This window comes from Lepidochelys kempii, chromosome 21, assembly GCF_965140285.1.
Source record: "Lepidochelys kempii isolate rLepKem1 chromosome 21, rLepKem1.hap1, whole genome shotgun sequence".
NCBI lineage: Eukaryota > Metazoa > Chordata > Testudines > Cheloniidae > Lepidochelys > Lepidochelys kempii.
In genome coordinates, this window is record NC_136400.1 from 4905804 (window position 1) to 4931797 (window position 25994).

General features: G+C 43.2%; 1 long non-coding RNA gene across 1 annotated transcript in view; it reads left to right on the forward strand.

Annotated features, from left to right (window-relative positions):
• The first annotated feature begins 485 nt into the window (after positions 1-485).
• The window catches only part of LOC140901514 (uncharacterized), a 43215-nt gene continuing 17706 nt past the window's right edge, over positions 486-25994 (forward strand). The window contains exon 1 of the long non-coding RNA XR_012155883.1: positions 486-611. This is a non-coding gene — a long non-coding RNA (uncharacterized LOC140901514). The remainder of the gene's footprint in view (positions 612-25994) is intronic.

Below are 25994 nucleotides of genomic sequence, written 5' to 3' on the forward strand. Positions count from 1 at the left end.
AGTAATACTTGGCTGTTATGCGTTGCTTAACAACTGAATAATAGCAATACCTAGCCCCTGTATGGTGCTTTTCATCAGCAGATCTCAGAGCATTGTAGAAAGGGGATCGGTATCATTAGTCTCATTTTACAGATGGGGAAACTTAAATGCACTTTAGCAAATCCCCACCCATGGTTGTTAGCTGGTGGTGGACATGGATGGGACCACCCACTCCAAAGCATAAGCCTCAATTACTTGAGCCAAAGGAATAATGTCCCTTAGCTGGCAGCAGTAATGTGCCCTTATCTGTTGTGTTAATTGTGGTATTGCGATTTTGGGGTGATTTTTCACTTGTCTGAGGTAAACATGATGCAAGGCACCAGCTCAGGAATTTTCCCTTATTCAAAATGGCCGCCCTCAGCCATTACTGGCAGCAGGGCTGAAGCCAGCAACATGGCTGCCATTTCCCTCTCTGTCTCTTGCAGAGGCAGGCAGGCTGCCCTTAATAAAGATGGCTAGTGTCAAGTGCTTGAAAGCCACGTCCCCAGGCAACATGGCTGCCAGCCACTGTATGGTTCTTGGGACTGGACAGGACTCAGGGACTGTGAGGAGCAGCAGAGACCCTGTGAAAGGTGGCTGGGGAGAATGAGGGGGAGTAGGCACTGGGGCTGTGGGAGGTAGGAGGGAGGCTGAAGGGGCAGGTTGGGGGATGTGGGAGGCTGAAAGGGGCAGGGGGATATGGGGGCAGGTGGGAGTGTGTAGGGGATTTGAGGGCTTGGGGGAGGCTGAGGAGAGGTGTAGAGGGTGTTGGGGGCAGGCTGGTGGGGGTGTGTGTGTGCAGCAGGATGTGGGGGTAAGAAGGAGGCGATAGAATGGGAGCTCCCCCAGCCTGGGGTGGGTGGTGGATAAGGGAGATGGTGCTGTCCTGTCTGGGGAAGGTGAGGGAGTCATGAGCGTAATGGGAAATGGATGGCATTTCCCTTGTCTGTGGGGTGAGGAGAAGGCAAGTGCCGTCTCCTTCTGAGTGGTTGGGGAGAGGCGTGCATTTTGCGTGTGCATTAAAGGGTGACATTTCAACCTGAAATTTTCCTACGCACATACTGCCGGAAGAGGAGAGTGGAGTTAAAAGTCAAAAGACAGACCAAACAATAAGGCTTGATGGTGATTTTAAAATCTCATGGGTTGTGGGGCCAATCTCATGATTTTGGGGCTCTAAGTCATGGTTTTGATCTCGAAGATTGCTGTACTGTAGTCTTGCATGCAGCCTGTCACAGTGTCCTGGGTCTCTGTCATCTCAGCATTATCCTTTCTGTGGACCAACCATTGCAGTGGGACATAAAACACATAATAAGTATATCACGTAAATATTAACTGGGATGGAGCAAGGAGAATTTAGTTAAGCAAACATTACTACTTCCACTTTAACTGAGACAGTGTTTAAATTATTTGCTTGTTGTTGCAAAGGGCATTGTTGGCAGACCTGGGGTTAGAAGTCTTGGTTCCTGGCACTCCCTTTTATCCTTATGAGCTGGCCGCAGTCTTGGCTGACACACCAGGGAGTGAATTAGAGTTCTCCAGAGCGAACAGCATGAACTGCTACAGCTTGAGCTAAAGAGCCAACATGCTGTAGCTGGCACTGTAACAGATTCATGTCCTCTCCTCTGTGGATCTGCCATAAAGGGGAACTTGTAACACACACACTCCCTAGTGGGTTAAACTTAAACTATGTTTCCTTTTAAATAGGCCTGATCTCAACTGTTGGAGCCCATGGTGTCTTTCCATTGGCTTTAATGGGCTTTAGCTTGGGCTCTACCATTCTTTTGTCAATTAAGGGTAGTGGAGGTTATATGCAACAGGGTTCCCTGACAGGGTGCACGGTAAGAACACTGTGTGCGTGTGAGAGACTGACAAAAGGGTGTCTTGCATTCTCTCCAGCCTGGAACTCATTAATGCAGCCACAAACAACCCTCCCTGGCTGGTGTGTGCAGGGATATGAGATTTCCCTTAAGAAAAAAACAAGCTGATTGTAAATGTTTCCATGCTGCCTGCAATCCTTGTTCTGGCCTTATCTTAAGGCTCCATTCAGTTCTGCCCACCCACAGAGTGAATGGCTGAGATGAGTTGAAGTTTTTACTGCCTTTTGGCAAGAAGAGCTGACACCTAACTTAAAAACAGAGTTTCTCGTTTCTCAGCTCTCTCTGGCTTCTCTGCTTCTCCACTTTCCACTGTTCTTGTGAACTATTGCCCATGGGTCCTAACTTCACCCTTCACCAGTCCCAAGTGGGATGGGATGTGAGGATGGGACCTTTGTTTATGCTCCATCAGATTCTAAGATGAAGGGCACCTTTTTCGGGACATGTGATATTAACTATTGGGTCTTGATCTCGGGCTCAGTTGTGAGAGTGGGATCGGGTCTCTCATTTTGCACCTGGAGATCCACAAGTAATTCCCAGATCTGCCTCTCACAATGGAGCTAATGTCTTGGTCCTGGAAAGCGCCAGACCCTTTGCTTGGCAGCTGAAGGCCACGTGGCAGTGTCCACATGGCTGGTACCCATTGTTTTTCCCTCCGATACCGTTGTGGCATGAGAGCTCATCCTGCAGCAGATGTTCTGGTGGCCTGTCTCAGCTGATCCCTCATAGAATCATAGAATATCAGGGTTGGAAGGGACCCCAGAAGGTCATCTAGTCCAACCCCCTGCTCGAAGCAGGACCAATTCCCAGTTAAATCATTCCAGCCAGGGCTTTGTCAAGCCTGACCTTAAAAACCTCTAAGGAAGGAGATTCTACCACCTCCCTAGGTAACGCATTCCAGTGTTTCACCACCCTCTTAGTGAAAAAGTTTTTCCTAATATCCAATCTAAACCTCCCCCACTGCAACTTGAGACCATTACTCCTCGTTCTGTCATCTGCTACCATTGAGAACAGTCTAGAGCCATCCTCTTTGGAACCCCCTTTCAGGTAGTTGAAAGCAGCTATCAAATCCCCCCTCATTCTTCTCTTCTGCAGGCTAAACAATCCCAGCTCCCTCAGCCTCTCCTCATAAGTCATCATACATCCACTGCTTTCCCTTCATCCACAGAACCAGTAATCTCATCATAAAAGGCGATTAGATTAGTCAGGCATGACCTTCCCTTGGTGAATCCATGCTGGCTGTTCCTGATCACTTTCCTCTCATGCAAGTGCTTCAGGATTGATTCTTTGACTTATGAAACAGTCATAAGCTGTTTCAACCTCAGTCCCTTCTGTGCATGCCCAATTAAAAGCACTTGGGCATTTGGAACACTGGGACCCTTGATGTGAATTTGGGGGAAGATGGTTTCAGATGCAATAATGTAGGGACTCAAGAGAACTGAAGCTCATTTATTGCGTCAGCTACATGCCAGTTAGTCTGCTAGGCAATGAAGGTGCTAAAGTGGGGTGCAGTAATTCCGTGTAGGGGAAAATACCCCAACATGAAGGGGTGTGTTGTGATTGAGGTATGAGGTTGGAAGTCTTCAGTCTGGCCTCAATCAGCTGAGTGTACCTCTCACCATCACATGGTCCAGAGAAGTTTAATAACTTTATAAAATGCACTGTAGCTATAAACTGTTAATCAGCTGCCACGTTCCAGCCCGAAGTGGCTGCATTTCAGTAATGGGTGAAGTGATCAATTGTACAACTTGCAGAGAAAGAGTTACAATGTGCAAATGTGGATGAGAGTTCTGATTCAAAGTTTTTGAGGAATCATATTGGCTCACCTATTAGAGAGAAAAGATCAGGTCAGTTGCTAAACTTCCCTAAGTTTCAGGGTGGAGGGTATCTGTGGATTTGCTCCTGAATCACCTTTAATTAAAAGCAAAGTATTTTTGGACATTTCTTCCTGAAGGGCGCTGTATAAACATAGAATTTATACATTCTAATTTACAGCAAGCTGCTTTTCAATGTCCTTCAAAAAGATGCAGTAGAACAGGGGTTCTCAAACTTCTGACAACAAAAATTACTACACAACCCGAGGGGGGACGGGGGACTGAAGCCTGAGCCCACCCAAGCCCTGCCACCCGGGGTGGGAAGCCAAAGCGCAAAGGCTTCAGCCCCAGGCAGGGGGCCTGTAACCTGAGCCCTGCTGTCCAGGTGGTGGGCCTCGGGCTTTGACTTCCACCCCAGGCCCCAGTAAGTCTAAAGCCAGCCCTGGGGACCCCATTAAAATGGGGTCGTGACTTTGAGAACCACTGTAATAGAATATCAGCAGCAGCCCCAGTTTGCTATCTGTTGAGTGATGCTAAAATTTCAGTGGTCCATTCAATCCCCAGCATCTCTGATGATGCCCACGAAGTTGCCATTTAGTGCCAGTCCTGCAGGTGGCAAGTATGATGTGGACACATCTCCTTTAGGCATTGGGTCATCTGGTAATTTCACACTGAGCCATCAGAGAGGATGGACTTCAGTTCAGTGCCAAATTCATTTGTAAAGCCCGAGAAAGAAGAAAGAGGATGTGTAAATACTAAGGTTTAGATTTTCAAAGCCATCTAGAGTACAGCTGGCTTACAATTTCTGTCAAAACATTTTCTTGACCAAAAAAAAAAAATGTTTTTTGACTAAATGGGAATTTTCATTAGAGAATGAAATTTTCATTTCCATTTTTCATTAGGAAATTTCTGTTTATCATTTTAGAAAACTGCCAAAAAGTTTTGGTTTTGAACCACAGTTTTTCTTTCGTCATTTGTCAAAATCAGAAGTTTTCTGATTTTTGTTTTTTATGACACCCTGGCACACCCCAAATTCTTTGAAAAATTTCAGTGCAAATGACAAACATTCTTGTTTCTTTGCATTTTTTTTAATGGAAATACAATGGAAATTTTAGATACACATCACCTTGTTAATTGTAATCGCAGGTATGCGTCTAAAGTCCCTAGAATACATTGGAAATGTCAACCTAAGTTGTTATACTTATTCACTGTATCATGTGCATCATCTCTTTTGTGCTTAAAAATGCAGTTGAATTAATTTCCCTAGATAATCAGCTACCTAAAATAAAATGGATGATGGTTCAGACATCCATGTACCCTTGGAGCATGAGTAGCTCAGGATGGAATATGTGTAACAGCGCTGCCACCTGCTGGTTTTACTTGGCTAATACAGATTTAATACTTTGCTTCAGGATACAATATTTATACAGGGCTGTCACCCTCATCAGAAGCAATTTGAGTTTCTTGTAGTGGTCGTTGATTAGGGATATGCTGTTAAATTTCAGTGACCATAGCAACCGATCCAAAAGATGTCTCTCTAATGTTAGAAACATTAAAATATGTGATAAGCACAGGGACCTTAGTGACTCACATGACAGGAATTGGGCAACATTCAAAATGGGGTCCACTAATGCAACAGTCCTCTTCTTGTTTGCTTGTAAAGCTTCTCTTTTCCCAAAATTGGTGTGTGACTTGGGAGGGAGTACAATCTGGAGACCAGAACTGGACAGAGCAAGTGGTACTCCAGGGGTCAAATCCTGTCCTGACTGAAGTTGAGGGACATTGACTTGAACAAGACCTGGATTTCACCCCTCTATTCTCAGAGACTGACCCTGTGTGACACTGGGCAAGTCACTTAACCTCTGAGGTAGCAGTACCTGCCTCGTATGGCTTCCAGATAGTCAGTCTAAGTTTTCCTTTGCTTGTGTCATTCTGCTATTGAGTTTTATTCTCCTTGGACAAAACCAGTTCTCCTGACTCTGTAGGGTGAAAACCTGGCCCTTGTGAAGTCAATGGAACTTTTCCTACTGATTTCATTAAGGCCAGGAATACCCTCAGTGTATATAACCTTCAATTATAGAATGTTTGTATATGTTCTATACTCTCAGGGATCCTTGCGCCTTTTGCTCAAAGTGAAATACACATTCACATAAAGGAAGGGTGACAAACCTAAGGTGAATGGAAACTGTAATGGTGCCAAAAAGAAAAGTTAAACTAGCAAAGGTTGAGTTGTTCTCTGGCTTGGGGAATTTTTCCCTGCTTGGAAGCCTGGAAGTAAATGTAAGCTTGAACAATTTCCTCATTGAATCCCCCTCTATCCTTCCCAATGGTATTCTTAGGTCTGTAATATTGTGTTTATACAGAGTCATCCAACAACCTGTTTAGTATCTAAATGGATAGAATCATGTTTACCATAATCGATAATTGGCAGCATTCAAAAATGGGTTTCTTTTCCCATTCTCCTCCTTTTCTTAACTGTTGGACAAGCACGGAGTGTCGTGTGTCATGTGTATGTGTGTAATCAATCTACCTACAATTATATATTCCCCTCTATTTTCCAGATAAAGACAAAAACATTTGTGTGGGGTTTTCAGAAATATTATATTTAAAATTGTTTTCATTGTCTGCCTGTCACAAGAATTTTGATTCTATCTCTTTAATCTTAGACTGCAAATCTATTTCATTTGCTGGTGCTTTGATTTGTGTTAGCAGAAATAAATGAGATTATCTGTCCCTTGAGATAAGCTTTCAAAAATGAGAGCTGAGAAACTGGTTTCTACAAACATGTTAATATGGCCTCAATTTAAATCTGGGAATGAAAACATACGTAAAGGCTCATTCTTCTTCAAGTGATGGTCCGTATGTGTATTGGATCTGTGTATTCTGCATGTGGGATATGCATATGCACCATGTGCCTGTGTCTGGAATTTTTTTGCAAGCAGTGTCCTTTGGCCTACACATGTGTCATAGCTCTACTTGTACTCCAAACCAAGGGAATTAAAGGTGGTGCAGGCCAGTGCCTCTCCCTTTCCTTCTTACGGCTGCATAGGTCTGAGTCGGATTCTTCAGTATCCTCAGCTCCCTTTTTGCTGTAAGATACTGTATATACGTAGTTTTAGTTGTCTTGATAGTATAGTCTTCATAGAATAGTTAGAAATTGTTGTCCCATTTTCTTCCCCACCCAGGGACTTTTAACGCCTGAGAAGACTGAGATTATGCCCAGGTTCAAAAATTGTGTTTCCCGCCCTTGCTCCTTTTTGGTGAGTGACGAACATCAGTGCTGCCCTCTGCTGCCTTGGCGAGGCACATATTTCTGCTGAGTGCAGCATCTGCTGTTCTTCCTCCCCGAGAACTTGTGATGATTGGGAACTGAGACTCAGAAAACATCTCAGGAGAAGGCAATGAAGCCCCAATCAGATCCTGGCCGTAGACTCACTTCCATACATCAGTCTTACCATGCAGGCTGTGTCCCTCTGAACACAGGCTTGGGAACATGGGCCCCACAGTAGTCTCTGCAGTATTAGACAAAGGGGCACGAGACAGGAGCCCCAGAAAATCCGTGTTCTGGCCTCTGACCAGATACAATTGGCCAAGAGAAGGTGGTACCCTACCTTGGGGTCTTCTTTTGCCCGTTGATCCATCCTACTGGCAATATTGGGGACTATGGGAACCCTACCCTGGACACCCAGAATTGATTCAGGAGTCCTATTTGCCATTGCCCAGATAGCCACACTCGACCCCTTTGGAATATTTGGAAAGGGAAGGTGTTCAAGAGCTGATGGTTCCGGGAGCAATCTTGTCATCTTCACCGGATGAGGTGGTTACTCCATCTTCTCCGTTTCTGCCAGGTGGCTTTAAACAATATCTAAAGCTCATGCACAGGTTGGCTGCAGAGCTACAGAATCATCTTGAGGAAGTCCAGGAACCTCAGCACAGTTTACTAGATGTTCTGCAATCTTCCGGGTCCAGTTGAGTCACCCTGCCCATCAATGATGCCATTGTGGACCCAGCAAAGACAGTTTGGCACATTCCTGCTTCTCATTCTCCCACCCCTAAGTGGGCCATGAAGTGGTACTCTGTTCTGTCCCAGAGGGCAGAGTTTTTGTTGTCTCACCCTCCGCCAAAATCCCTGGTGGTCTAGGCGGTAACAGAGCAGTCCAAGCAATAGCACCCAAAGGCTCTATAGCCAATCTATCTATGAATCTGACCTTTCTAATAGCCATAATGTGAGCCAGAAGGGTCAGTGAGCTGGGAGCACTCAAAACGGACATACCATATACTACGTTTTATAAAGAAAAGGTTGTATTATGACCCTACGCTAGATTAGTTTCTAAAGTAGTTTCCGAGTTTCAGGAGAGTCAGGCAATTCACTTAGCAGTATTTTTTCCATGCTTCAGATAAAGAGAGATGGCTGCGTTCTCTAGATGTCTGAAAGGCTTTTATCTGCAAAGAACAAGGGATTTTAGAACGACACCTAGCTATCTGTTCCCATAGCAGAGCGATCCAGAGGTCAGGTTATATCAACGCAGAGATTTTCAAAATGGATCTCTGATTGTATTACCCTTTCTTACTAACTAGCTAATGTTCCCCTTCTGGAGGAGTTGAGGGTTCATTCCACTAGAGGGCAAACTACTTTGGCTACATTTTTGTGTATGTGTGAGAGACTGACTCCCCCCCTCCCCGAGAGATACATAGGGCAGCTACTTGGAACTCCTTGCATATGTTCACAGGATGAAATGCTGTGGTCCAGTTGTTGACTGTGAATACAGCTGTAGGAACAGCAGTTCTACAGTCAGGTTTTGCTTCTGTGTCTTTGCACCCATGTCCTGTCTGACTACTGCTTGTTAATCTCCCACATGTGGAATTCACATAGGGATATCACTTGAAGAAGAAAGAGGTTACTTACCTATAACTGGAGGTTCATCAAGATGTGGTCCCTTTCTGTATTCCACTACCCACCCTGTGCCCTCTCTGCTGCGGATTGTTTGAACTGTGGTAAGAATGGGAAACTGGAGAGATGTCAGCCCACACTGCTTTATATGCCCTTGGTTCGGAGCACGAGGAGAGTTACGATGAATGTGTGGGCCAACGGACCCTGCTTGCAAAAAATTCTGGACTCGGGCATGTATTGCGCATATTTATCCCATGTGTGGAATACAGATAGGCATCACATGTCTCAAAGAACCTCCAGTTACAGGTAACTAATCTCCATTTTAGCAGCATTAGGTTAAGTTAGGCATCAAAGCTTTTATGTCAAAAGTAGCAGTGGTCAGATGACTGCAGATGGTTGCAAGTGGAAACGCTGTTTGTGTGTTTGTGTGTGTGTGGGGGGGTTGTTTTCCACCTCCCTGACAGGCGGTAGCAAGTTGATGGGAGACTTCTCCTGTCAACCTAGCGCTGTCTGCACCAGGGGTTAGGTCGGTTTAACTGTGTTGCTCAGGGGGTGTGGATTTTTTACAGTCCTGAGCAGTAGTTACACTGACCTAATTTCCTAATTTAGGCCAGGTTTTTGAGACTGAGCAGACACATCTCCATCACTCGTTATCTCATCTGAAACTTACATTGTTCTCTCTACCTTCCAGAAGTCCCTGGCGGCTGGTACTCTAGCAATGCAATTTCTTTCATTCTGTTTATAGTGGGTTTGACCTTTTCCCTTCAACTCAGTCGTTGAGTCTCTGCAATCTCCTTCCCTCCCCATTTTGGATCCTGTGGAGAAATTATTTATAGGTGACCCACAAAGACAGAAAGAAGTATCCCTTTTTGCTTCTTTACTGTATAAAAAGAAGGCCTGCAAAGGATTTTTTTTTTTCCAGGCGGATTTTTTGCTTTGTTTTTTTACCTTAGAAATATCAGACATGTCTTGCCTCCCCTGCTTTTTTCCTGAATGACTCCTTGGAGGACTAGAGACTAAACGTATTAGGGCTCCCAGTGTTACTAACATCAATGGCAATGAACTTGCACTAACGCATTTGAAAAAAATGTCCCTAGTGTAGGTAGGGCTCTAAAGGACAAGTTGGCAACTTGAGAGATTTAAAAATAAAATGGCAGTTACATAAAACACATCGTAACAGAGTTTGGTCAGGCTAACAGAATTAGATAGAACTAGAGCAGGATTTCCAAAGCATGTGTAGCCTATAGCGATAGGTTTTTGCTAGGTAACCAAATAGATGCCATCAGGGAGCTCAACCAGGAATAACTTAAAACATCAGGGATAAAACCCTACAGATTGGAATTAAATCCTTGATTTCTACAAATTCTTTACCCATAATTCAGCAAACTAATCTCAACGTTATAACCTTGATAGCAAAAGTTACCTGAGACAGGTGTTTGCTGCAGGCAAAGTACAGAGTCATAAATAAACTGGAGCCAACAAATATCAAGTTGTTTTGATTCTACATGGCCAAGTCATTTAGGTCCAATGACTTCCCAGAATTTAATTTATCTATAACTCCTTAGTTTTTTTCCAGAGGACATGACTTTTCCTAGGCAATCTCTACCATCTGAGACTATACTGTTGAGATTGGTATGTTGCAAGGCAATCGACTCTTCCATATGCCTATCACAACCGCTTTAAAACTCCTCAAACTCCTGTAGCTATTAAATATATTTTAATTTTGTTCTGATAGGGCCTGAGCCAATTCTCACTGAAGGCAGTGAGAGTCCTTCCATTTATGAGTACAGTAGAACCTCAGTTATGAACACCTCGGGAATGGAGGTTGTTTGTAACTCAGAAATGTTCATAACTCTGAACAAAACGTTATGGTTCTTTCAAAAGTTTACAACTGAACAGTGACTTAATACAGCTTTGAAACTTTACTATGCAGAATTAAAATGCTGCTTACTCTTTATTGTTTTAGTAGTTTATGTTTAATTGTTTTTTTGATTTTTTTGTCTCTGCGGCTGCCTGACTGTGTACTTCTGGTTCCAAATGAGGTGTGTGGTTGACTGGTCAGTTTGCAACTCTTGAGGTTCCGCCATATAACTCCATTAGCTGGCAGCACTAGTAGGCTCTTTTTGCTGTGGATTAGACACCAAAGAGCAGACTCACTCTTAGCCAGTGTGGTGGTATGGATAAAGTGAAATTCAGTTGACAGGGTAATCAAGCCAGCTCCTTTCATGAGCAGGAACTGCTCTAGAAGTCACCCAGGGAAAGTTCCTATTTTAACTCCATCCATCCATGCTCTTAAGCATTCCAGTATAGTCTAAAATGTGTCCAGTGTTGGGATTTATGAAATTCACTTGAAGCACGGTCCTACTCCCACTGTGGGAAAAATCTCCCATTCACTTAAAGTGGATTGGATCAGGTGCTTAGTTCTTATTACAGAAACTTAGCCTTGTGCTCATATCATGGAAATGGTTATAGGATATGTCTCTGTAGACTCTGTGTGCCTTTTATTTTCTAGTGCAAGATACCCTACAGGAACCTGCTGATGGATAGACACCTAATACATTCATTTTTAGATTCTATTTTTATTCTTGTAAATTAATTTGAGATGTTTCATTAACCTCACTTATACTTATTACCTATTTCTAGGTTTCTAACTTGGCACTTTTTCCCTACTTTTCAATATTTTTTTTTTGGTTGTTTGTATCTTCCTGCTTTTCTTATCACCTGCCTGTCCCAGAGGCTAGTTCCTGCTTTGGCAACTTGCTAACGCGTTGAAGATAATAAGATGTGTAATTAGTAGATTAATTAGTGGTACAAGTTCTTAATAGCCAATTATAGGAAAATGATTCAGATACTTTTTTTGTTGTTGTGCAACATCATTTATGTTCTTTCTACTTATGCTAAAAGGAACGTACATTAAAGGTTTATGGTATTGTTGCATCATGAAAAGAAATGTTTGTTTTTAAAGAAAAATAAATTAACAGATTTAGAAAAGAAGTTGCCTGTGTTGGAGGCAATACCGTTGAGCCATGGCATGCAGGAAATAGGGCTGGGGTTTTAAGAGAATTCTCCAGGGGGAATTAAAGGCCGAGATTTTATTGAATTCAATAGGAGCTGGATGTCTAACTTAATTGAGCTCTTTTTAAAATCCCCTCTCTAGTCTTGAGTAAAAACAAACCTGGTATATCATCTTTGCGTTTAAGCACCAACCAAGTGAAACTAAGTAATCTGATTTCACAGTTCAAGCAGCATGAAAATGCAAATGGATAAAGCACAAATGACAAACAGTAAATTAGATTGGGTTGTATTTTTTGTTTTAATTATTTCAGATTCTAGAGTTTGTTGTGGTGTTTGTTGTAACAGTGCAGAAATCCAGTGCATAGTCCAGCCCAACAACAGGTTTCTGCATAGGGCAGGCTGGTCCAATTCAGATTAGTATGGGGCAGGCTGAAAAAATGCCTCATATGCATGATTGCCTTGCTATTGACGGTGCATGCAAAGAGCTCAGGGTGGGGGCAGGTGCAATGGTCTCCCTCTTTAGCTCAGTACTGGCTGTTAACCTTCTCCTTCCTCCCTCCAGTTTATCCTCTGCAAAGGCTTGCTGCTGAAATGCAGTGAGTGCCCTTTGGTTGCTTCACAAAACTAGAGGCTGATGCTTCATTCTTCTTAGGCCAGTGCTGACTCCTCTGGGAAATTTCCACTGATCTCTCTGCTTCCATATGCAATGCTTATGCTGTATCTGTGAGCAGAGCAGCATTCAGCCACATCAGCATGTCTCCCTGCACTCAGCTATGCTGGCACCTATGCTTGTCATGAATGTAGGTGTGCATGCTAATGCATGCTTGGCCATGCCAGCCTGTGATGCCAGCTGTGAGGAGACCAATAAATACCATGGGTACATGTTCTATGTTAAGTGATACACCCATATATGAATACTGTCCTCATGAAAATGATGCAGTAGGAATAACAGTAATACCTGGCTCTCGTATAATGCTTTTCATCAGTAGATCTCAAAGGTCTTCCCAATGTATTTATCCTCCCAACACCCTGTGAGGTTGGGAAATATTATCATCTCTGTTTTTACAGATGGGTAACTGAGGCAGAGGAATGCCAAGTGACTCACCTAAGGTTACCCAGGAAGTCTGTGGCAAAGCAGGGAATTGTATCTAGATTTCCCAAGTCCTAGGATAGTGCCCTAACCGCTGGGCCATCCTTCCTCTTGATGTATCACTTGATATATCACTATATCTACTCTGTGCCTCAGTTCCCCATCTGTAAACCGGGGGTGATAATGCTTCCCTACTATAAGGAACTGTGAGGAGAAATCCCATTAATGGTTGAGAAGTGCTTTGAGATCCACTGACATCCATCTACATCAATAGATGAAACTTATAGAACTGAAGACAGTGGTAATCTTAGAAACAGAATTTTAAAATCAACGTTAAGAATCATGAATAGCCTGCTATCCCTGCTGTTGTTTTCTTTAGAATGGTTCCAGAATGGATTTAATTTTTTTATTCAATTCTAGAAGGCTTTGAGTAACTTCCTCAGAACCTTATGGATTTCAACCCTATTAAATTCTATGGAATTTACCCAGAAGGGCTTGCTCCTCTGTATGTAGACAGCCATATGTTCTTGTATGCATAACCCTACTCCTGGTATGACTCTGTAAACACCACAGTACTAGAGCAGAGCAAAATTCAAAATTTCCCATGCTACAGAATTATGACACTTAAACATTTGTTTTCATTCCCAATCAAGATGTTTTGCAGAATGGAAATTAAAAGAAAAATTCAGAAATATTGAAAAGTTTCAGGTTTCAGAGTAGCAGCTGTGTTAGTCTGTATCCGTGAAAAGAAAAGGAGGACTTGTGGCACCTTAGAGACTAACAAATTTATTAGCGCATAAGCTTTCGTGAGCTACAGCTCACTTCATCGGATTCAACGTTTCAGAAATTGAAATTTTTCATTTTGGTTTATTGAACCGATCTTTTGAGCTAGCTCAATGTGAAACTTCATTTTCCCCTAATGGCTCACTCCTGGTAGGAGTTGTAGTTTGAAAGCTGATAACCCCATGCTCCTCATAAGGCCAAGTTCCATGACTGGCCAGACTACATGTCCCCGTAATGTGCACAATCATGTGACTCCCATGATACACCATGTGGCTTGGTCAGAGGGAAATCCGCATAAAACATTATATTTCTTTCAAAAGTTTACAGCGGAACATTGGCTTAATACAGTTTTGAAACTTCACTATGCAGAAGAAAAATGCTGCTTTTAACCATTTTAATTTAAATGAATGAGCACAGAAACTGTTTCCTCACCATGTCAAATCTTTTTTAAACATTCCTTTTTTTTTTTTAAGTAGTTTACATTTAACACAGTACTGTACTGTATTTGCTTTTGTTTTGTCGCTACTGCTGCCTGGTTGCGTACTTCCGGTTCCAAATGGGGTGTGTGGTTGACCAGTTAGTTCATAACTCTGAGGTTCTACTGTAATTTGTGTGTGTGTATTGGAGAGAGTGTAGTCCCATGGTTGGGAATCCAAGAGTTCTGGGTTCTATTCCTGGCTCTTTCCCTGACCTATTGGATGATCTTGGGCAAGTCAGTTCATTTTTTGGGCCTTGTCTTCCCCACCTGTAAATGGGGATGATGACTGTTAGCTTCCTTTTAAAGCACTTTGAGCTCTACGAATGAAAAGAGCCAAGTGTTGTTGTCAGATGCCAGTGATCTAGGCCAGTGCTACTCAAAGTGGTGGTCCACGGACCGGTGCCGATCTGCGAGCCATCGGCTGCCGGTCTGCACGCACGTTGGAAAAAAAAATTGCCAGTCCCCCACATCAGATAGCTTGAGAAGCACTGGTCTAGACCAGTAGTTTTCAACCAGGGGTATGTCTGCCAGAGGTACATCAAGTCATCTAGATGTTTGCCTAGTTTTACAACAGGCTACATAAAAAGCACTAGCGAAGTCAATACAAACTAAAATTTCATACAATGACTTGTTTATACTGCTCTGTATACTATACACTGAAATGTAAATATAATACTTATATTCCAGTTGATTTATTTTATAATTATAAGGTAAAAAGGAGAAAGTAAGCAATTTTCAGTAGTAGTGTGCTGTGACACGTCTGTATTTTTATGTCTGATTTTTGTAAGCAAGTAGTTTCAAAGTGGGGTGAAACTCTGGGTACTCAAGAAAAATCAGACTCCTGGAACGGATACGGTAGTTTGGAAAGGTTGAGAGCCACTGATTTAGACTAGTTTCAGAGGAACAGCCGTGTTAGTCTGTATTCGCAAAAAGAAAAGGAGTACTTGTGGCACCTTAGAGACTAACCAATTTATTTGAGCATGAGCTTTCGTGAGCTACAGCTCACTTCATCAGATGTTTACCGTGGAAACTGTAAACATCTGATGAAGTGAGCTGTAGCTCACGAAAGCTCATGCTCAAATAAATTGGTTAGTCTCTAAGGTGCCACAAGTACTCCTTTTCTTTTTGATTTAGACTACATTCCCTGAGAGACAGCTCATGTCTTTCCACTATTGTTCTTTTAGTTTAAGCTTAAAATACTTTTTTTTAAAATGCCTGCCCATGCAGAGTTTGCGGCATGCCCTCCCAACAATTTGGTGCAATGGGGAGTAGTAGTTTCATAATCCACAAACGCAACATCCTTTTGAGAGCACAGACCTATGATCAGATTATTTTCTTGTGTGTGTATGAGAGAGAGATCTTTTGGATATCTTTATTTTTGGTTCCAGATTCTCTATTGATGCCTTTGAGAATGTCTCTGCTCCTTGGAACCTGGGTTTGTTTTAAATCTAAGACCATTTAGAGATGGTATCTTTTTTCCTCCTCCTCCCCCCCCCCCCGCTTTTCCTTTTCTTTGCTCAGCAAATAAGAATGCAGAGGTGTATCTGGCAGAGCCAATAGCAGGGCTGGGAGCCTCTGCAGGACTTTTTCATTCCTGAAACAAACACGCTCAGGGAGTGGTGGGAGGAAGGAAGCTCTGTGCTTAGGTCGGAAGATGCTTGCTGCAGATTTCATCATGATCTGCCCCTCACCTTCACATGTCGACATGTTAAAAAGGCAGGAGCAAACCCCTTGTGACACCAGTAGACAGACTAGCTGTTACCCTAGAAAATCTTCCAGGCTGAAGACCAGATAAAGGAAGGTGTTTGTGCTAAAGATGTGAGATTAGCTGATGTAGCAGAATTTGACACTGCAGTACTGACGGAGACATCCCATCACCAGCACGGCTAAAATGGGGTCGAAAATAAGGCAAGTAAAAAAAAATAAAATTCCAGTGCCGCATTTAGTAGGAGAAACTCTTGCACCCTCAGCATCTAATATGCCACATGTTATTGGTGCCAATTTCTTATCCTTGCTTCCCTGGGGCGCCTGGAGGCTTAATGTTTGTAAAGTACTCTGAGATCCTTGGATGAGAGGTGCAAGGGGAGTGTAAAGGGTTATTATTGTGGCATAAATCTGGGAGCTGAGAGCATTTTTCAGACAGCAAACAATTCTACGGAAACGGCGCACTCTGTGTGTGGCAGGTTGGTGGTGGTGTGGGGCGGGGGGAATGTAGGAATAACAGGTCAAATGCCTGGGTGTGTCCGAGACAGCTGTGTCCATATGCAAATACGTAAGAGCTGGGATGATTAATATAACCCAAGCAATTGGAAGGAAATATAAATTAACGGAAGGCTGGGGTGCAGTAACAACTGGGAATGTGTTTTGTTTCTAATTAGAGGTCATTAAACTTATGCAAACAGTGACCCAGTTAAAATGGAAGAATGAGTGGAGCAGCTTAAAAGAACAGGAACAGCCTGAGCCATCCTGTTTTTAAAAAAACCCACATCAGATAGTGAGAGGGAAACGTTCTGTTCTGTGCTCCACGCTGTTGTCTGTGTGCGCGCACTGTCACGGTTACTGAGGCAACAGCAGCCATGAAATGATGATGCAAATCATGCCTCCAGTTCAGAGGAGTAAGCGCCACCTCCTTGTGAAGCTTAGCTGCAGAGTGGAGCTGTGTCAGGAGGTCTGGCTCTCCAGCCTAGCTCCTCCGCATTAGCAGAGGCTGCTGTTTGCTTCTGTCTGAGCTGACTGGTAATTCTGGCTGCCTAAGGTTCTCTTAATAACTTCAGTGAGAGGTTAGAAGAAAATGATTCTTCTACTTCAACTCCCTCCCCCAATCCTCTCAGGGTCACAGGATGCTGGATGTTTACCAAGATGCTAAGAACAGCTTGTGGGGGCCTGGTGAAAAGCTGTTCATGTTTCGTTCTCTGATCCTGCCTGCCTTGACTTGGAAACGTGGGCCTGCTCTTGTGATGCCAGCCTCAATGCCAGCCCCAGCATTTCCATTCTGATCCCTACTGCCAGGCCACCTCCTGTGGGCAGAACAATCTCATAATCCCAGAGCATCCAACACCCTTTCCACTACACACCCGCATCCATCTGAAAGATCCATTGCTTTCATCAGGACAACAAATAATAAGGGCAGAGGTAAATGGCAATTAGAGCAAAAGATACAAATAAATGACATGCATGAGGTAAAGTTAATAACCCTGTGATCTTCATTACCTTTATCCTCTGCCCTCCAACTCTATTTCCTGCCCTCCCCCCTTATACCGTGTTTGCTCTCCCTTCTTATGCCATCTCTAAGCTTAGAATGTAAGCTTGGAGCATGGAGCACCTACGGTACTGCATGAAATAGAAATGAAGGCACTAAAGATGGATGAGTTAATAATTATTTCCGTGTTTATTATCCGTATTGTGAAAGACTCTAAAGGCCTCAGCAGGCACAGGCGGGAGGCGCTGGTGGTGGGGTGAGGGAATCTGATGTGGGGCTCCCGTTGGGTACTCAGCACCCACCATTTTTTCCCACATGGGTGCTCCAGCTCCTGAGCACCCATGGAGTCGTTGCTTATGTCAGCAAGACCGCTTGGTGCTGGGTGTTATACAAACATGGGATAATAAAAAAGAAATCCCTGCCCCAAAATTCTTGCAGTCTTGGATAATCACAAAATGCTGCAGGTAAGTTTAGCAAACAACAGTCCCCATCCAATAAAGCACTTAAGCACATGCCTAAATCTGTCCACATTCAGCAGTGCACTTAAGCACATGTGTAAGTGCTTTGTGGATTTGTCCCAGTTTGAGCATGTTTCCATGAAAGCTAGCTGTGCCCCTGAGTAAAAAAGCAAGGTTTAAAAAATAATCAGAATTAGCTTATGATGAATTAGTCCTGATGAAAACTGTTGGCGTGACTTTGCAAAACCTGTCTTTTCTTTTCTTTTTCTGTTCTTTATGGCAAGATGATAATAAGGTGTGGGGGATGTCTCAAAACTTGTTTCTATTTTAACATCAGGTTATGATATGGAGAAGGTTGAGAACTAGCACTTTACAGCAATGTGTGTTAGAGCTTTAAATATTCAGGAACAATCACTTCATTGAACTTAATAATAACTTTACAGCAATGAATTGTGTTCTACCTGGTATGCATTGTTTCTGTCCCCGTGTTCATGATGCAGTTTGTTTTTTGACCATTTCTGTAAAAAGGTTGTTGGGACAAAAGTTAATAAACTGGCTTTTCCCCTTGTAGTTGCCATAGCCTAGATAAACAGCCTTATTAGGCTGGGGCCAGTACGGTTTACCATTCATAGTTTTTAGCTAATTTCTCTTTAGTCAAATACAACTGCTGCTTTCAGTTTGCTAACTTTTTATTTTTCTGCAGTGTTGTACCATAACCTGTTTAATCTTGCACATGACTCCAGTTTTATCTAGAGTGATTGAGGACTTCCTGTCTTCATTATTAGTTTTGTTTTTCATGAAAAAGGATTTGAGTTTTATATATAAAAGATAGAATCACGTTAGGCTGAAAAATCATTCCTGGTTAAACATCAACAACTTGCATGATAAGACAGAAGAGGATGCTAACTCTACCCCAAGCATTTAGACGGCCTACTTTTGAAGAGGAGACTTTCAAAGATGCAAACTGGAGTATTGCATCCAACTCCTGTTGACTCTCAGTGAGAGCTGGGCACCTGGCGATGCCTTTGCCTTTGAAAAAAATCCCCACGCTAACATTACATAACAATGGAAGACAGAAGGTCTTTACCCAATTTAGATTGCAAGGAGAACTTCAGTTGGGCTACATTATTAGGAGACTAGTGTTAATCTCCCTGTTCTTGCAAAGCAAGCAAATAAACAAAAACCCCATTGGATCTTTTATAACCAGAAGGGGTCAGAGCTTAGTTTTAGGGCTCATCCAAAAGACAGCACTTTCGATTTCCTAGTATCACCATTAGGGCAGTGGTTCAGTGCATTTACAGAAGGTAAAATGCTATCTGTTAAACCACCAGAACTGTTTTCTGCTGCATAGAAGTGTTTTGTTACAGTTTTCCCATTCATGTACTGATGCAGCCTGACCCTGCTGAGAGCTGACTGGATCACTGCACATGGTGATTTGGCTGCAGGGCAAGCTGGTATGGCAGGTATGCATGTTAATAGAGGCGGGGGAAAGAGAAATAAGTGGTGAGAAAGACCTTGCAGCAACAGATTGTCTTGTCCATTGCTGCTGTTGCATCTAAAAGAAGGCATCTGAATTTCTCAGTGCATCTTTTGGTACAGTACTGCATGCTTCCATGTATTGTAGCCGTGACCCAATTATATTGTCGCAGAAGATTTTTAATTTAGGAACTTTAATCTTTAAGAAGCTCAAGGTTCTCTTGCATTGACAGATTTGTTCACGTGATGCACATTTAACAAAATATCTCTTCCAGGTATCAGACTGCTGCATTAGTGGCGTAATATTCCAGTTTACCAAGCCTTTGTAATGGAGGTGAAATTTATTTCACTTTCTTATTGCTGTTCCCTCAAATTAGAGAATCGCGATGTATTGGTCTATAGAATAGCATTGTTTTAGCCTTCCTGAGTTAGGGATGTTGCATCCCCTAAGTATCTGCCCACAGGGTTTACAAGAGGAGGAGAAGTGTAGCAGTACAATATCAACATTGACGCAATGAGCAGTATGGTCTGTGCATGACAGTTACCTAAAATATCCCGCTATTGTTACAAATCAAGGCTCTTGGGAATATATTGAAGCGGCTATCAGGGATCCCTCCCCACTCTGAACTCTGGGGTACAGAAGTGTGGACCCACATGAAAGACCCCCTAAGCTTATTTCTACCAGCTTAGGTTAAAAACTTCCCCAAGGCACAAATCCTTCCTTGTCCTTGGATGGTATTGCTACCACCAGCAAGTGAGTTAGACAAAAATTCAGGAAAAGGACCACTTGGAGTTCCTGTTTCCCCAAAATATCCCCCCAGACCCCTTCAAACCTTTCCTGGGGAGGCTTGAGAATCATATACCAACCAAATAGGTAAACAAGGTGAGCACAGACCAGACCCTTGGGTTTTTAGGACACTAAAAACCAATCAGATTCTTAAAAACAGAACTTTATTATAAAGAAAAAAGTAAAAGAAGCACCTCTGTAAAATCAGGATGGAAGGTAATTTTTCAGGGTAATAAGGTTTAAAACACAGAGGATTCCCCTCTAGGCAAAACTTTAAAGATACAAAAAACAGGAATAAACCTCCCTCTTAGCATAGGGAAAATTCACAAGCTAAAACAAAAGATAATCTAATGCATTTCCTTGCTTTACTTACAATTTTTGTAATCTTGGATGCTTATTTCAGGTAGGGTTTTAGGAGATGGTTTTTCCTGCCCTGGTCCCTCTCTGTCCCGGAGAGAACAACAAAGAGAACACACAAACAAAACCTCCCCCCGCAGATTTGAAAGATCTTCTTCCCTTATTGGTCCTTTTGGTCAGGTGCCAACCAGGTTATTTGAGCTTCTTAACCCCTTACAGGTAAAAGAGGGATTTTATGATACCCTTAGCTGTATGTTTATGACAGGGGCCAATGCTGCACTGGATGAAAAGAGAGACTTAACAAAAAATGGAAGAGGCCTACCATCTGTAGTTGGCTGAAAACTTATAAAGATCTTAAAGCCCTGATGGCAGGCATAGGATATTCTCAGTGGAGGGCCTGGAGCGCTGGAATTTACTCTGTTGTAATAAATAACAATATTTAGATGGCACCTTTTCACCCAAGAGTCTCAGGTCACTTTTGAAAGTAAGTCTTTTGATTCCAATTTTCCAGGTAGGGAAGCTGAGTCATGAAGGTTCAGGGACTTGGCCAAGGAGAAGGCAAGGACTAGAGCAGAGTACTTTTAATTGCCAGTCTCTCCTTCTCTAGCCACTGGACCTGCTTCCTTCTAATCAGTGATTTATACTCCCCTTCTCCTAGATTCCTTTGTGCTCATGCTTAAGTGTGAAACTGAAAGGCCTTCCTTTTGACTGCAATAAGGTAAATGCTCCTTGCTGTTGCCCTGGCTATATCCCCTGCAGGTATTCTAATGGCCTCTCAGTCCTGTGATATCATCTACTTTAGACCCCCCCCCTTTGCTATTTTCACCTCCAGCCTCACTCTTTGAAAGGTGTCAGGTGTGCCTTGTTCACATTGTACAACTCTCCTCTTCACCTGTCCTCACAATGATCCTGAGGCTTGCATGCTCCCTAGAGCAGTTGTAGATAGAAAGGATGCTAAGTTTTCAAAAACAAAAAGCAGCAGCGGTATATTGGCCACTTGTACACAGACTCAGAGCCACCTGACCTATCCTTACTCATGCGTGAGAGAGATGCACATCCTAACACGCTTAGGACTTTCTTTGTTGAGGGCGCTCAACTCTGAAACACTCGAGACCTCCTCAGGTTTTTTTTTGTTATTTATGTAGCACCCAAGCTTTTCCCTGTGTAGTTTCTTTTGGATGCATTATCCTTGCATTATCGTGTCTGAAACTGCTGTGTGGTGCTGTTGCTGCATTCTATCCCTGACGTGGCTGCCATTGGCTAGTGCGTGGACTGACTCCGGTTAAGTGTACAGTTTGTAAAATTTTTGAAGATTTTGGGATCCAGCTGGGTGGAAAGTAATATCTGGATGTAAGATCATAAATGGGGCAATGTGCCTAAATGCTTTAGGTCTGAAACCCTGAGAGAGTAATGCCCAACCACACCTGGAAGATACAATATATAAACAGCCCCATGTGAAAAATCACAAATTGAAAAGGGAACAACAAAAGGGCTTATATGTAACTATTTGGGACAGAGCTGTTTCTTATGGTTGTAGGGCCCTTTGTACAATTTTGGGTGCTTGTGATGGGGCGGACTAGGTCCGGAGGCCCCCTGCTGGAGGCCTCCAGCCCTGCCTCACCCTGCCCCAGAAAAAAGCAATAGAGAGGTCCTCCAAGCTGCTTAGAGCAGCTGTGTGGGACACAGCCAATGAGAGGGGACACAAGGAGCAGCCAGTCAGGGCCCAGCAGGCTCATATAAAAGGAGCTGCCAGGCCAGAGTGAGTTCAGTCTGCTTGCAGGGATCCGGGAGGGGGTGGGGAAAAAGTTGCTCCTGGCTGGCTGCAGGAGCTGTGAGGCTGGACAGAGCAGCTGCTAGTAGGGCTGGATGCAGGACCCCTGCAAGGGACTAAGCAGGTAGTTACTGGGACTGACTCAGCGGGGAGCTGTGGTGAGCAAAATGAGCCCAAGAGGGGTGGCTGAGCAGGAAGGCTGGGGTCATTGAAGACTCAAGTAGCAGCGAGGATTCCCCAGGGAAGAAGCCCTCGGGGCACTGCTCAGTTCCAGAGAAGGAGCCTTGCAATCTAGCCGGACCAAGTGAGAGTACCGTGATGGGCCCTCTTCAACTGTTTAGAAGACTGAGCCTAGGGAGAGCTGCAGGACATGGAGGACATTTTGGACTGTGTACCCTGGAAGGGGTTGGTTTGTTTCACAAATGGACAGTGTGTGACTTGGCCGGAGGGCTGAGTCACCCAAGACCTGCCTGATGAGCACAGCAACCAACAGGGGGCACTACGAGCGAAGGAAATTGAGAAAAATTGCAGGCACGTACACACTTGACCGGGGTGCTCACGAGAGGAGAGTGCACCCCATTACAGTGCTATATAAATAATAACGAAAACACAAAGTCTGGAGTGTTCTAGAGTTGAGGGCCCTTCATGGAAAAAGTCCTGTGTGTCAGGATGTGTGTGTGCATGTGCGTCTCCCTCCCACCCTCGCACGCGCACTCACACACACGTGTCTCTGGAACAGATTATGGAGAAATTATCCGAAATTTCACTAGAGAGATTTTTCTCCTTAAACTCCATAGTAGCTGTATGTGGAGCTCCCACCCCATCTTAATTTTGTACATAGCATTTATCACCATGGTATCTAATCTCCATATTCCAAGAATCTGTTATCTTCCGCATCTTCCTCCAGGCTTTTGCTAGTCCCTTGGGAGGCTCACTCTTTAAAACTGCAGGAGATTGGAGTGGGTAAGTGTGTCTGTAGTTTGAGGCCAACACAAATCTTGCAGAAGCAGGAGGTCTCCTGCTGGAAGAAGCTATCAAGGCCTGGCCCCTACCAGTAATAGCTTCAGTCATTGTTTACAGCCCTTTTACTCAGCTTGCATGTCACCTGTTGTCATCCTACTGAGGTGATTTGCCTTTGGCTTGCTTCATGCAAACTTCCGAGTACAGAAAACACATGTATTCTTCTTGGCGATGATCGCACAGGTATTTCCTTCATTTTCCTTTTCTCCCCCCTCTTCCCCCCGGTCACTTGCTGCTGAAGACAAAGAACGGTTGCTCAGCCCATCTTCTTCTGTCCTTTGGCTACCAGCGCTTCAGCCTTGGCTGCTGGGTTCCAAGGCCAGCAAGAAGCCAGAGGAGTCAAAAACAAATCAAAGCAATTTGAGGGAGGAGGTTACCATGGAGATGGAAAGTCAAGTACTGTATTTTTTCATGCACTATTAAAAGGTAGTGGTTTTCAGTTCTCAAACAAGCCTCAGGGTTTTTCTTGTGTTCTTGAGGGCTTCACTCAGGTCTCTTCTTCTTTGCAATGTTTCCAAAACTATACAGCATCTGTTTGTTGACAGTTTGTTTGAACTCACTTCTTGTCACCTAATACGTAACGTCATAGAATCATAGGGTACATCTACACACTGAGTTGCAGCCCGCAGCAGGCTTCACAGGCTTGGGCTCGCACTGCTGTGCTAAAAATACCTGTGTAGAAGTTGCAGGTCGAGCTGGAGTGTGGGTTCTGATGCCCATTCGCCTCCCAAAGCTTCAGAGCCCATGGTCCAGCTCAAGCTGCAATGTCTACACAGCTATTTCTAGCTTGATAGTACAAGCCTGAGTCTGTCAGTCCCAGCCCTGAGACCCTTCCTGACCTCTGCAGGTGGCTGTCTGAAACCCTGAAGCATGTGCTTTTAGGAAGATAAGATGTGACCTGGAAATAAGCAGCACCAAGGCTGTTGAGCCCCATCCCCTTAGCATTGCTTTTGATGTCATACAATTGTACTCCTAAATTTGTCTAGCTCTCTCAAAATTTAATTGTGCTATTTGCCCCACGCCTACTGTCGGGAGGCTATTCCAGAACATCACCCCTCTGATGGTTAGAAACCTTCTAATATCTAGTCTGAATTTATTCATGTCCAGTTTATATCATTTATTCTTGCTTCAGCATTATTCTTTAGCTTAAATAGCTTAATTCACCCTCCCTGGTATTTACCCCCTTACATATTTCTAGAGAGCAATTCTATCTTCTCTTGGCCTTCTTTCTGCTCAACTAAACAAGTCAGGCTCTTCCAGGCTCCTCTCATGATCATCCTAGTAGCTCTTCTCTGCACCTGGTCCAGTTTAAATTAATCTTTTTTGAACATGGGTGACCAGAATTGTACACAGTATTCCAAACGAGGTCTTACCGGTGCCTTGTACAATGGTATTAATACTTGAAAATGCCTCGTCTGATACATCTTGAGATCACATTTGCCTTTTTCACACACACATCACATTGGTGGCTCGTAGTCACCCTGTGATCAACCCACATACCTAGGTCTCTCTCCTCTTCCGTTGCTTACAGCTTACGCGCTCCCAGGATAAATTTTTATTGCACTTGGTACTATTGAATCTCATCCTGTTTCTGTCACTTTGGTCTTCAAATTCACCCAGATCTTCCTGTATAATATTCCAATCCTCCTCTGTATTAACAGTATCTCCCAACTGTGTATCATCAGCAAATTTCATTAGTGCATGCCTACTTTTTTGTGCCAAAGTCATTAATAAAGATGTTGAATAAGACTGATCCCAAGACTGATCGTTGAGGAACTCCGCTAACTTCTCTTCATTCTGATAATTCACCTTTTAGCTCAGCCGGCCGCCTTCTCCCCTTTAGCCAGTTACTTATCCACTTTAATTCTTGTACTGATCCCTATCTTCCCTATTTTAAGTAATAATTTTCCATATGGTTCTATGTCAAATGCTTTACTGAAGTCCCAGTATATTAGATCTACTGTTCTTCTTTGAGAAAATACCTGATTTTTTTAGATAAAAGAAGGAAATCAGGTTAGTCTGTCATGGTTGAACTTTGGCAAACCCACGTTGCATTGCACCCCTTTAACTTACCTCAATTAATATAATTATTCTTTCTTTCACAATTTGTTCCATTCATGCAGTCATTTGGGAATGACTTAAACGCCAATATGTGCATCATGGTCATTTTAATGGAAGCTACTGTGTGTGCTGTTCGCCCAAAGTTTATGTATTGGTTTCCTAAATGTGACAGATTTTTCCATCTCCTGCACTGTGGTAAATGGAACTAACTGATTCTGCAGATTTCTGTTTAAATGCTTTATTTCATAGAGCAACTTCCAGAAGATAGCTCTGTTCCTTGTGTTCTAAGGTTTATTACGTTAGTGTTCTGAAGATGTGTGTCTTTAAAGCATGACTCGTTTCTTTTCGCAACGCTGCCCTTTCTTATCTAGGTTTCAGAGTAGCAACCCTGTTAGTCTGTATCCGCAAAAAGAACAGGAGTCCTTGTGGCACCTTAGAGACTAACACATTTATTTGAGCATAAGCTTTCGTGAGGTACAGGAGTCTTTCCCCTCCATACCAAACCAGTCTTTCCCCAAACCAGCATGATGCTTTCACGATGCATTGGCCGTTAAGGATAAACCTCCTACATAATGTGAGTTTTGTGCTCTTTAAAAACATATTAGTGTGCATGGATAGCCAGTTTCCAGTGCTGGCTATATCAGACTATGAAACGAATATGAACTGTGGCTTAGCAGGGCACAAAGCTTCTTTCTAATGTGTTTATACAGCATCATAAAGTCACGTGGCGCTTTGTAAACATGGATTAAGTCATGTTCCATGCTCTGTCGAGTTTACAGCATAAATAAAACAAGACAAATGTGTATGAACCAATGTCTAAATCCAGACTATGGTGAATCATATAGGTCATTTTAGGGTGGTATTTTCAAGAATTAGACCAGTGCTTTTGAAAATCCCACTCT